At 35.5% G+C, this 14,240-nt stretch overlaps 1 long non-coding RNA gene and 1 pseudogene across 2 annotated transcripts in view; one reads left to right on the top strand and one right to left on the bottom strand.

Annotated features, from left to right (window-relative positions):
* LOC135365501 (uncharacterized) overlaps nucleotides 1-14,240 on the bottom strand; it is a 179,187-nt gene that overhangs the window by 27,060 nt on the left and 137,887 nt on the right. The window contains exons 3-4 of one of the 2 annotated variants that reach the window (XR_010413442.1): nucleotides 12,322-12,394; nucleotides 8,374-8,510 (exon numbers count right to left, since the gene is read on the bottom strand). The exons of the other annotated variant lie outside the window; for it this stretch is intronic. This is a non-coding gene — a long non-coding RNA (uncharacterized LOC135365501). Of the gene's footprint in view, nucleotides 1-8,373; nucleotides 8,511-12,321; nucleotides 12,395-14,240 lie in introns of those variants that run through there. 2 annotated transcript variants of the gene reach the window in all.
* On the top strand, nucleotides 5,634-6,681 carry LOC135365597 (transcriptional coactivator YAP1-like; annotated as a pseudogene).

The following is a 14,240-nucleotide window of genomic DNA, read 5'->3' as shown; positions in this document are numbered from 1 at the left end:
AGTTAAGATATTGGTTATTATTGTCTATTTAGGCCACCAAGCCTTTGATTTTTCAAGCTAATGTTATTCAGTAGAGAGGAACTGGTCTACATGATACTTAATCAAAAACAGCAGCTACTGAAATATTGACCTTAAAACACCCCTAGTAACAGCATCTCTCTTGCTTCAGTTCTGTCTGTAGGTGTCTGTTAAGAACTCTAAAGTCTTTGTTCAGTTGCCCCAGAGGAAAAACAATGATGGGTATATATGACATAAACCACTGCCTAGTTTTATACAATATGCCACTTTCTCTCCATCCAGAGAATAGTTCCACAGATTTTCTTATAAATGGGATATTCTATAGATTTTCAGAAGGGCTTATTCACTTAAGCCCTGAACAACCTCTAAAAAACACATAAATATCTTTAGTGTTTAAGCTTGTGGAGAAAAAAAAATCCTTAAATTTGAAATATACAACTTCAGATGTTTTAAAACCAATTGAAGTTTAAAATAAGCTATCAAAGTGTTATTACTGGAAACCACATTAATGAGTAGATAAGAATATATCAAGCTCTACATTTAAATAGGTGCATCTAAATTGAGCTCCTTCTAAAAATATTTTTGCTTAGCAATTTTTTTTTTAGAGAGAGAGGGCGCACACACAAGTGGGGGGGTTGGGGGAGGGAGAGGGAGAGAGAGAATCTTAAACAGGCTCCACACCCAGTGAAAAGGCTGACACAGGGCTGGATCTCAGGATGCAGAGATTATGACCTGAGCCAAAATTAAGAGTCAGACGTTTAACCTACTAAGTCATCCAGGTGCCCTATTTAGCAAAATCTTTCTTCACCGATAATAGAAAGGTAATTATTTCCTATCTAAACTACAAGTATTTCAAATTGTAACAGTTTGATATGCACAATCTTTCACCTTCTGTGATCCTACAATCACAAAGGATGAGTCACTTCCATGTGGTCGTATTCAAAAAGGTTATTACAATCAGAGTGTTGATCAACAAAAATTAGTCATATAATATATAATTCTCCAGCCATTTGTTTCTATTACTTCTAATTTCAATGAGTCCATGCTGTACTTCCTGAATTTAGGAACTGTAATTTGGTAAAATACTAAAAAATCATGGTTTTAGAATTAGTGTTTTTCTTTTCTAACTCTCCCTATCCCCATACCTCTCCTTGTTTAAATAGGAGTGAGAAAACGTTTTACTCTACTACTGGGTACTCTGTTGCCTAAAAGTACCTAAAGTGAAAAAGCTCTAAATGCTTCATGTCTGCTTCTGAGTGAAATACTTTCAATATGTCTGTTTCATACCCAGGCTTAATACTTAACAGATTGCCTGGTAGTGCAATCACCCTTTTGCTTGCAGAAAACTGAAGGGCTCAAATGACAAGAATGACACTATAAATCTGTACAACTAGACCTCCCCAATCTATACAACTATTCATTTCATACTGACTTTCAGTGTTCTTAACCTCATCAGAGTAATAATCCTCAAATAATTTTGCTGGCTTCTTACACTGTTGCCTGGTAATGAAAATAGAGCCCTCCTTCCATCCATCAGCCTTCACATCACCCTTTGGGAACACTCACACACACACACACACACACACACACACACACTCACATTCATATACATACTAGATATTTTAATATGACTCAGTGTTTATTTGGGGGCCTCAATTAGCTTATTAGCAAATCTGATAATCTCTTTGGGTCCTTTCACTTTGGGTTTCATAACCTAAGTTAACAAATCACATATTTGCTCTAAGTCTTTTTTGGTATGAAAAGAAAACAATATGGAAAAAGTTGAATTTTTAATATCATTAATCTATAGCTAATTCAGCTTGCTGTCTTATGCAATACTATGAGAAACAGCTGGGCCCCACTAACCAGAAAGCACTTTTATGGTTTCTCTTAAGGGCCATTAAATCAATGTGATGAGAGCACAGCTGGACTGGATCCTGAAAAATTTATCAGATCCCACACAATACATAAAGGAAGCACGCAGTGCTGTTGCAGACTCGGCACCAAACCCTTGCTTAAACTGCAGGTGGAGTTTAACAGAATAAGCAAACTCCCCTATTGAGCCCTTGAAAATCTGATTTTTCCCTGTACCTCTCCCCTCTGTGTGGGTGTCTTCTTAAAATACCAGCTACTCATGCAAGTATTAAACAGAGTTTTCTGGCTGGATTTATTGGCATGACTAGGACATACAAGGACCTGCTTGGCTGTCCCAATATAGCTTTCAACACCAAGAGCCATGTTTTTTGCTTAATAAATTTTAGCACATGGTGGGTCCAAAACTACAGCTCTTATGAAAATTTAGAGAGCACAGTGACTGAATAAAGGCTTCCAGTAAAGGGCCAATCCACAAGTAACAACGTCTACCTTATTAAGCTGAAGCAAGAATAGGACAACTGCCAAAAATATACATCAATTTTTTTTCTTTTCTTATTTTAACTCAATTTCCTCTAACATTTTATGGATAGTGAATGAAATATAAAAATCATTATTACTTAAATTGTATGGAAAGATTTTTGTAATAAACTAACGAGCGCATATTAAATAAGACAGGGATAGAACTTTAAAATAGAAACTAGACCTCCCCAATCTGTTGGCAATTAGGCATAATTGCCTAAGGTTCTAATCCTATGGTCTCTGTTCTCTTAATCACTATGTCATCCTGTGAAAGACAGGAGCATTATAGAGCATGAATTTAAATCTAAGTTGCCAGTTTTGTCACATTGCCAGTTTTGTAACCCTAAGAAATTTATTTAATCTTTGAGACCTCAGTTTCTTCGACTGTAAAAAGAAAATAATAAGAGTCTCCCTATTATCAGTATTAAATGGAAAAAATCATATAATGTGTGCAGAGTATCTAGTTCAGTGACTGGCATATTATTAGTGCCCAGTGTATCTTCTTCTATCCTTCTCCTTTCTTCCTCCTCCTCCATCATCATCATCACCAGTTTTCACTGATTGTGAATTCCTTGACTGTAGAGAAAGTGTCTTATTTATTTGTATATCCTTCATAACACATTTAATGTTTAATGGCTGAAAGCATTATTTAATCTAGTCATGGATGATAAATCACTTGTGGTGCTCTGCTGGATGAAAATGTTCCAAAAATCAACATCAAATCTCATCCCTAATATACGGTTGGAGAATTTTCCATGCTACAGAACTGAAAAGTTCCTTTTAAAATCCACAGTGTTCAAAATATAAATTATTATGCCATAATATAGTGATTATTTTACATATATATATATATATCAGGGATGTCTATAAGAATACATTCTTTGTTTTATTTTTTAAGATTTTTTTTTAAAGATTTTATTTATTTATTTGAGAGAGAGAGAATGAGAGACAGAGAGCAGGAGAGGGAGGAGGGTCAGAGGGAGAAGCAGACTCCCCACTGAGTAGGGAGCCCGATGCGGGACTCGATCCCAGGACTCCAGGATCATGACCTGAGCCGAAGGCAGTCGCTTAATCAACTGAGCCACCCAGGCGCCCTATTTTTTGAGATTTTTAGAAATTTAATTATATATATAGAGAGAGAGAGAGTGACTGGGGGGAGGGGTAGAAGGAGACATTTGAGGGAGACAGAATCTTAAGCAGATTCTGCGCTGAGCGTGGAGACTGACAAAGGGCTCGATCTCGTGACCTTGAGATCATGACCTGATACGGAAATCAAGAGTTGGATGCTTAACCGACTGAGCCACCCAGGCATGCCTATAAGAACATATTCTTAGCAAATGATCAGATAGTAAAGCTACATCATGACATGATTAAATCAACTTTTTTTTTTTAATTAACTATTCTTATGTAACTTAGCCATGCCATACTCATATCTACATAGTTTGAGGGATCTGCTCTGGGGTGATTTATAATCAAAACAGAATATCACATAAGAAATAAAATAAGAAAAAGCAACTAAAAATCAACCAGAAAAAAAAAAATCAGACAAATAAGCTTAGTAAGATTATCTTCCAGAAATGACTAATGATATTTTGCCTATTATGGGCAGTTAGGAACACATATTTTTTTTCTTCTTTTTTCCCTCCTTATATTAAGATCAAAGTATACGCCTACTTCCTTTCCTCTCATAGTTATTTTAAGCTTAGCCAGATATAATAAGGGCACCCTCAAGCAATAACAATGAACAAACTTAAATTTCAGAGGTTTACATTTTTTATTCAAGTTGAATTTTTTCAGCAACTTTCAGAAAGCTCAAGTTAAAACTACTTACATTGAACTTTCATGCCTTCTTTTAAAGCATTCTCCCCCACCCCCAACACATAAACATATCATATGACAGCTAGAAAACTAGAGGTAAGATACATATCTTGTGACCTTATTACCTCTACAAATGAAGGTCCAGCAATAACAATGTTCTTGTCTATAACATGAAGATTCCTTTTATTTATAGTATAGTTTTGAATCATACAAACCCTGGTTTTAACCATCTGAGTACTAATCATTCATGTATGATTTATGTTTATAACGTATCTACCCCATTTAAGTTTGGCACAAAATGAAGGATAAGACCAAGGCCTGTTTCCAATTCCAATCTAGTTAGTGTCTCAGAGCACTCTGGTTTTGGGTCTTCCTATGATTTTCTCATTTCATGCTGCAGCACTGTATGTGAATTCTATATTCTATTGCCATCATAGCTCAACAGCTAAAGAACAGTTGAGGAAAAGAAGGATGTAATTGTTATACAGGAATTAAAATCATTAAATAAAATTTTATCTGAATTTTCTCAAATTTACCACCCTACTTCAAAAAGGCTCCCTCAATATTTTGATGGGGGTAATAACTAAGCATCTCAGTCAGATACAAATAATATTATGAATAATCAGTAAATTACCCTCTTTTTCCCTTGCTAGTCTACCAAGATCCCCCATCAAAATCAAATTTGGATAATTTTGTAGATTTCCTGTTATAACTAAGAATCACATCGGCAGTTAGAACATTTTAAAAAGTAGTGGATAGTGCCATCCATCTACTTCTGTAGGCTTGAGGTATCTGAGAGAAGTGCTCCTCTCACTTAGTTAAAGAATGTGGAACTAGAGAATGGAAAAAAAAGTTAGGTATCTGAATTAGCAGAAGCTGAGATAGTCAAAGGTTCTCACCTCCACCTCCTTTGTGGTTAAACTTGGAGAAGTTTTTTAAGATTTATTTATTTATTTATTTATTTATTTACTTACTTACTTACTTACTTACTTACTTACTTATTTATTTATTTGTAATAGAGAGAGAGAGAGAGCCAAAGCAGGGGGATCAGTAGAGGGAGAAGCAGGCTCCCCACCAAGCAGGGAAACCTACGCAGGACTCGATCCCAGGACCCCAGGATCATGATCTGAGCCAAAGGCAGACGTTTAACCGACTGAGCCACCCAGGTGCCCCCTAAACTTGAAGAATTTTAAGAATTTTTGAGTGAGTGAAGAGGAGTAAAAGCAACAGTGAGGCCCTAAATGGGCCTCCTATGAAACTACATAAGCCTCCAGACTCCTTGTCTGAGCCGTGAAGGCCTCACTGTGTTTCTAGTAAGCCAGTGCTACAGTGGGTTCTGCACTATGTCTCATATCTTTTTCTCTTCGCTTCACTAAATCTTGGTGTTTTCTCCTGGGATACTTATGCTCCCCTCCACTGGAATAGTCTCCAGCAAGGCAGCTGTACCAACTGCTCAAAATTTTCATCAATCTTCATTTGAGATCCCTAATTGAATACCTCTGCCAACAAGCTGGGAGATGTCCAAGATATCTTCTGGCCTGCAAGACCACCCACTGACTCCAGGCAGATGCAGACCCCCCTCAGAGCCACAGCTAAAGGAATACAGGCTGTATTCAGTCCCCATTGTCATCCTCAGCCCAGGGACTTGGGACAGAGAACAAGCTCCAAAAAGATTGCAAAGGCCCTAGATCCCAGAGGTAATTTTAATCCTATCCATTAGAAAACAATGCCACAGGGCTTCAGATGGACCATGGTTTCTCTGATGAATGTTATAATCACAGTCAGTCCATCATGAAGCAAAATACAGTGAACTTAGCCTGCATTACTATCCAGAGCATCAGAGAGAATGCCCTCTTAAAACAAGCACCCCCATTTGCTTCCCAGTATATAGAGTGAATATAGCTCCCACAAGGAGCAAAAGGTAAGTCTATAATGATGGAAGATAGAGATGAAAAAAGCTTTAAATAAAGAACAAAAAAAATGTCCTTTGTAGGCATTTTGTAGTATTCATCTAAGTTCTATAAATTCTTCAAATGTTGAGAATTAGCTTTTTGGATACAACCACCAACTAAGGAACAAGATGGTGGCACTAAGAATCTCATGTCTTAGCCTGGAGTTGCCTAGATGCTGAGAATAGTAATTACCAATAACTCTCCTCCCTTTCTTGGTAGTGAAACTCATCACTTCAGAGATGAGAATTCGGGAGACTGAGCATGAACAGGTACCGTGTCTCCAGCATTCCCTGTCACTTTTTGAAAACTGTTGATGAAACAGATATGAGTGAGAACATCAAAGCATCATACCTCATGGAAGATCTGCTTCCCAAACTACCCTGAAGCTAATCTTGGCACAGATACAGATAGTAGAACACTGGAAGGAGATTACACGAATATAGAAGAAGAGAAACTGGTGTCAATTCTACAAGAACTGTGTCTTCTGACACAAAGCTAGATAGAAAAACTTTACCTAAATCTTCAAGGAGACTACATTCTAAACCTGCGAAGAATCTAAGAAGTTAAGATATCAATACCTGAACAGATTGATTGTTGACATCTGGCAGAGGGCAGGGGGAGGGAGGAAGGTAGTGAGGGAGAGAGGGGGAGAGAAAGACAAAGAGTGAGAGAGAAGAGAGAGAGAAAGGAAGAGAGAAATGCTCAGCAAGTTGCTTTGATTCAATACTTTGGTCTCTTTTTGATGTTGCTGCTGCTGACAATAATTGCTGACTTCTTTCACAGATGCTATAAATAAGCAAAATAACCAAATAAACTTAAGCTTTTTCTTTGGCTGTTATAATTACTGTTCCTTTGGGTGGCTTGGGAAAAGAGCTCATTTGGATAGTAACAGTCATTCATTTTGCACCTTGTAACATTTTAACTAGATGCTCAGATTTGGGTTATTTTAAGTGTAAGTAAGGTGGAATACAAACAAAATGAATGCCTCTAGATTACCTAAATCTGATAATACTTCCTTGTATTTACAAATAGATAGTATGGGTATGTGTATGGATTTTATGATTTTTACACAAAACATTATGTTTTAAAATATACTATGCACCTATATAAGCAGTTTTACATGTTGTATCTTTCTATGTCTATATGTTTATAAACATACACATATATATACATTTATATTACCAATTTAATGTCTTTTGAATGTACCATAATTTTTTTTTTTACCAATAATCTGTTTGGGGATATAATCAACAAGTCTAATTAATACTCATATCTATATTTCCTATTATACTTCTCTGATCATTTCATTAACATGGGGTACTGTAGCTACTGGTTTAAATGGGCTTTAGATATGAATTTCCAAATTACCTTCTAGCGATTGAAATTAATACCTTTACAGCATAGAAGAGCCTGTTTCCCCAGACCCTCTCAATCACTAGATATCTTCATGTCTCCCAAAGAGATAACAACAACAAAAATCTAGATTTAATTCACATTTCTTTAATTTGAGGTAAGGTTGAACACGTTTTCCAATTAAAAAAAAATCCAAAATAATAGGCCCCAGAAGATAGACCATCCCATTATTTGGAGAAAATACTCTCTCTTCATATAAGTCTGCTAAGTTCTTTGGAGGCAAGACACTGTCAAGCCCAAGGTCAGTTCTGAAGACCTGGCTCTCCAAATTCGATGAGAAAAACAAATTTGATGAGAAAAAAAAATACGTGAAACGGGAATGATAATTTACTTCTTGGTGACTGAGTAGAGCATGTGTAGAGAATTCCAAGTCAGAGGAAGCAATGGCAACTTCAATAAGAGCTGACACTTTAGGGCTCCTGCCATCCCTAGGAGCTATCCAGGGTACTGGATTGAGCCGTGTCTAGCCCAAAGGACCAGAGCCCTGTGTCTCTAAGAACATAACCTCTGTTGTAGTTCCACCTCAACATCCCAAATTCCAATTAGCATTTTCATATTCATTGCTGTTCTATACACAATTAAGTTAAAAAGCCAACCAACTAATTTTCTCAACTATGTTTAATCCTTTTTGCTTACTTGCCTGCTACTTGTCCCTATAACCTTTCATTTATGCCCCTAAATAGCCTGATTCCCTAGCTGAGTACCTAATACAAACACCTTAGTAGTGGCTGCCATTCTCAGTGGAAACAGTCACCTATTCATTGTTCACATTTACTTACCAGGAAAATTTGAGAAGTCTGAGCAAGTTTACAAAGATCAGAAAAACTCTCATTGCCACATGGGTCTTCATTTTTTTTTTCTATTTCATCATCAATAAATCATTTCTCCATGAATTTGACCATTGATATTATGTTCCTTTAAAAAAAATCCAACATATTTCTTTATTACCTTCAAGCTTGCCTCCTCTGGCTCTTTTAAGAAATATTCATTATATTTTATCAACATTTTAAAATTCTCCTTCTTAAAGATTAACCCTCTTCTGAAAACTGAATAGGAAGAGAGCATCAAGTACAGTGAACTCACAGGTTGAAACGGATGTAAGAGTGTTTCAGATATTGGGTAGCTCAGGAGACTAAGGGCATCCCTAGAAATTTGGACCTTTCACTTAACTATGCCAGTGAATTAAAGAGAGTTGAAAAAGAAAGTTGAAGATTGCTTTGAGTAGTGATAGCTTTTTTGAGCTAACTGTAACATGGCTATCTTGGCTTCTCTCCCAAAAAGGAAAGGAAAATAAGAAATACACTCCTTGTCCACTCTTTTTCATGAAGACCACAACCGTTATATTTTTACTTCTGGCAAATGACCTGAGAGAACAGATCTATTATGTCATAGAGGGATTACCCACATAGCCAGCACCCCACTCAAGCATGTCAAAGCAAAGCCCACCAGCTAAAATGTCTACTAACATACATGGATCTCATAAACAGCTTTTAAAATCTCACTCTTAAAAAAATGAAGGGACAAAAAACAAAATAAAAATTTTGAGAAAACCTTGGATAAAAAGCATACAAAATAATCCTGGAATACAAAATTTCTTAAATTAGGGTAATATTACATCTATAGAAAGAAGTGATATAGATATCATAATATGATATGCAGAAGTGGTTATGAGGAATGGAAAAAATGGCATTGATCCATAAGTAAGTTACTTATGTAAAGAATTTTTTGGACAAATAAGGAATCAGAAAGTTTGCCACCATTTCTTAAGAAGTTTCTTGAAGAAACATATCATCAGAATGAAAGGGTTAAATAAAAAAAGAGAATGATATAGGATTCAGAGAACAATAAATTCAGCCTAGAAAACCATCAAGGGAAATTCCAGGATGACAACTGTATCTGTCCTTAACAGTAACCGATCCAGATTACAGCAAGTCAACAGAGACATCTGGAAAAAGGGGTCTTGGAATAAAATGTACTTAATAGATCTTATGATATAATGAGGTCTTAACATTTAAAAATGGATGAAATCTGAGTCAGAGGCATGTATATTTTAAAGCTCCCTATACACATTTCTACAGTTGTGCCAATTTACAGCCTAATTTATAGTGTAGATTAGTTCCCATTAATCACATCTATGCCCATATTCTGTGTATTACTAATTTAAAATACACATTTAAATGCCTGTAATTTTAAAAATAACTACAAACTGAAACTAAATTAAAATTAAAGGGAAGTACAACAAACATGTAAAAATCAAGATAATAAAGTACAATTGAATTGGAGACTAGGATATGGGGAGATAATGCTTATGAACAGATAATTCTTTGTTGTGGGGGTCTGTCCTGTGCATTATATGATGTTTAGCAGCATCTCTAACGTCTACCCACTAGATGCCAGTAGCACCCTCCCTGAGTTGTGACAACCAAAAAATGTCTCCTGACATTACCCATGTCCTCTGGAGGGCAAAATCATCCCTGATTAAGACTAATTTTTCTCTCTACCTAAGAAACTTAGTTTATAACACATTTATTTGAAAGAATTTAATTAGTAGTGTTTTACATCTATTTGCCATTATTAAAAAGCTTTAATTTTTTAGCCACATTGCATTTTCCTACTAATCCAAAATGATCTTGTCCCCAATTTGTTTGAATTAATGACCTTTCCTGTATTCATAGAAGCTAATCTTGAAATTCAGAGAAGCAATAATGTGAAGATGAGTTTAGCCTTACTAAAGAATATTTTCCACGTATGCTAACTAGCTTTTAGTTATATTTGGATAGACATGATTTCTGACATATTTAGAGACTATAAAAATATTTAGTTATTAATTTTATTCACAAATTACACTGATAATTTAGAAAAAAAGGAATTCATAGCCAAGACCTCAGGTGCTGGGCTGGCTTTTGATTTTTTTTTTTTAACTTCAGAAGTAGTTTGTGCTGCTTCCAACAAGTGGTGTGCGTGTGTGTGTGTGTGTGTGTGTGTGTCTGCGAATGCACATATGTATTTCCTTTCTTCCTATTCCAAACTCTTTCTTTGTGTGGAGAATCATTGTTTATAGTTTAATATGAACCTTTCCAAAGAATTTTCTATGCACAATGGTGTAGACACTTACATAGTTCCCACGTAGGAGAATTACAAAAAATTTCAAATAGTGTCTATGCTTTCCTTGTATTCAAGTTACTCTATTCCGACAAACATAGGGATTCCAAAGATAAATGTTTTCTCATCTTGCTACTCCAAATTTCTCTTCATGGGAAAAAAAAGACCAGAGAGAAATTCAAGAAGTCATGTTTGAAGAGCAATGCTGTAGGTGATTGCTTTTTTTCCTAGTTTACTATTGTTTCACAGTACATTTCAAAAGAAAACCTAAACATTTTTAATATGAAAATATACAGGTCTTTTAAAAATACTATGCAAATAGTAAAAAAGGAAGCTACCCACATATTTTAAAGTAAAACTTTTAGAATTTTACTTAATGAAATATATTTGTAGATTTTCAATTAAAAAGTAGTACTTGAAACCTTTCAGTAACATTTTCTGACCTGCGTTGTATATGCCAGAAGTATGAAGCCAAGAGCAATGGAGCTGGTCCAAACCTAGACATTTACAGACAGCTCTTGTCAACACAGTGTTTCATTTTGTTTTCCCCACACACATGCACCTCTAATAAACTTTACAAACACATGCTAATTCCCCTGAGCAGAATTAAAGCAACGATCACATTCCCAGATCTTAGGAAAAGGAAAGTTTTCTGTTACTGCTACCCAGTGGTGACTCATAAAGTTTCTAGGAAAATAGGGACTTTAATCTCATATCTTCCTTTCTACTCCCCTGCATATTCTTTCTCCCTTTTCCCAACCACTTTATAACCATAATCTTGTCCTTATGTCTGTATCTTATGTCCTCCTTTAAAATCCAGCCTTCTGTGGACTGCCCATCCAAAAGTGATTTCCTTTCCTCTGCATTCCTGAAAAACTATGATTTTTATGATACTAACCCAAAATTCATTTCTGAGTATTAGTTGCTTTTTAATATCAGTCAGATTTTCTTCTTCAACTTAATTATAAGGTCCTATAAGTAAGACCCTATTAGATTCTTCATTGTTTCTCACAGTGCATCATACACACTGCTAAGCATCCAAGTTCTGCTTAGAAAAGTCTATTTGAATCATTAGGAAAGAATGGTGCACAGCCTCCCAACACCACTTCAGGTTTTTCAAACATAATTTTCTTGTCTCTTTCTGGAATCTCAATGCCTTTCCTTTCCCTGCAACAATTGATCCCAAGCTTATTCTTTGCAGGTGCTTTGCTGTTTGCTTTCATTTGATTAAACAGAAAGACTGTAAGAAGTCATTATCAGGATGAGGTAGGTGGTACTTCTCAGATGTCTTCAGGTTACTTTCTATGAACATGGGTCTATTTTTCAGGAGGATACCTTAGAGAGTTTTCACCTAACTGCAGCACTACTAAAAGAGCTATGTAAGAACAAGCCACACTGATTAACTTCTCTAAGATTCAGTTTCCTATATAATAATGCTTATCTTCCTTAGCTGCCAGGAAGATTAATACAATAACATATTTAAAAGAGTTCAGCAGAGTAAATAACCCAGAGTTAGCATTAATCACCACCATCACCATCATTAATATTATCAGCATCACAAAATCACAAGGTATCCACTTCTCTGTCTTTACCATGAAATGGTTTTAAAAATAATGTCTTCTACCTTTATCATCTCCTATGTGCCTCTTATAATGTTTTCCAAGAATGAATTCAGAATGTCATTTTCCCAGATGCCTCTGCAAAAAAATTTCAGGAAAGTCTTAGTTAAATGTCTCATAGCTTAGAAAAAAATGTCAAGTCACTTACTCTGAGGTCTAGTGTCTGCCTGGGACTGCATCATTAATATGCAGGACTAAGTATTTGGTTGTCTAACTCATAGAACACATTTTCTATGTGGGAGGAAGGTTGAAGGAATAAGAATAAATTTCAAGCCCTGCCAAGACAGCAAATATGAATCTGCTTGTCCAAAAAGTGAGAGGTGGAAAAAAGTACTATTGGAAAAGTAAAGTGTGATACTTGGAATATCTATTAAGTAATACATAACAGTTACATTAACTTGTTATTTTAAATAAAATTAAGAACTAGTGAGAAAATGCTACATCCAATTAAATTGTTCCAAATCCAAATAAAGAACAGAAAATTCAAGAAAATTTTCCAATGTTGTACAAATGGTTAAAGCAATTAAAAAGACATAGCATGGTGATAAAGATACTCAACTGATACTTTGATGAATTAATATTACAGTTAAAAAGCAATTTTTCACATTTTAATAGCATAAAATTTACAGTATAATGCACACACTTTAGGTATATAATTCGATATGTTTTAAAAAATGTATACATTCATCTAACTAATCAAGATACTGAGCATTCCTATCATCCCAGGAAGTCCCTTCCTGTCCCCTTGCAGTCAACCTCAACTCCTCATAAACAACTCTTCTGATTTCTGTTAGCATATAATACATATGTTGGTTCTTCAATATATTATAAATGGGATCATACAATATATACTCAACAAAGGAATTTTCAAATGTGACCTTAAAAGAAACCAAACCAGTTCAAGTCTCTGTATAGCGGCAGTGTTGTTTGTTATGTTACATGGATTGTAACGTTTGATCTATCACAAATATGTTTTAATATTTGTTTGTACATTGCTCTAAATTATGTCACATTATTTTTTAAATTCTGTTATTTGCATTAGGATAGGAATAGCTAAACAAATAAAGGTTAATATAATGCCTTGATTTAGAGTATCCAATGGAAAATCATCTTTACTGCTGTAGAATATATGACTATATGGTAGCCACTTTCAAAACTATTTAAATTTTTGTAGTGCCATAAAAGGCATTAGGTTGAAAGAGATATTGCTAAACAAGTAACCTGAGGGATCTCATTTGTGTAATGTTAAAAGAAACTAAAAGTATATGAAATTTAATGCACAATATACAAACTCAAATGAAGTGGGGATGGGGTAGCCCTGGGGATGGAGCAGAGTAGGGATGAGGATGGGGCAGTAGGAAGAACTTCCACAGGCGGAGTACAAACTGATGCTGAGACTCCTCAAAGAACTCAAATCACTCTTCCTGACCTGTCACCATCCTCTTTCCCCAAATGAAGGCACACTGAGAAATCTTTTCAGAGGAAAAAGGAAAAATGGTACAGAGTCTGGGGATTTGAGTGGTGTTTTGGTAGAAGAAACATTATAATCAGGAAGTGTGTCAATAATTGTCAGATGGTCAATACAGGGCCTAGCCCCTAGGAGTGGACATTGGTCCATATTGACCGTAATTAAGAATATCAAATTTCTAGCTTCTAGGATGATGACCACCACCCTCCATGCCTCTCACGTTCCAATTCAGTTTGGTTTTCTTGCCAGCGCCGATGAATTTTATGTATATGCTTTGCATGCAACCTGTAAGAAATGAACATTTTGGCAGAGATTTTAGCATTCTCAGATTTAATGTTCATTCTACCTATTCCATTATGTAGTTTTTCAAGAAATTGAACGTGATTGCCAAGACTAATACCAAAGCTAGCTAGCAATGTTAGCAAGCTGCATTTTACAGCAGGTATTTCTAAGAGT

This window comes from Mirounga angustirostris, unplaced genomic scaffold (genome assembly GCF_029215605.1).
Source record: "Mirounga angustirostris isolate CCGP_5_RB_7025 unplaced genomic scaffold, mMirAng1.0.hap1 SCAF_8, whole genome shotgun sequence".
NCBI lineage: Eukaryota > Metazoa > Chordata > Mammalia > Carnivora > Phocidae > Mirounga > Mirounga angustirostris.
This window is presented reverse-complemented; position numbering and strand designations above follow the sequence as displayed.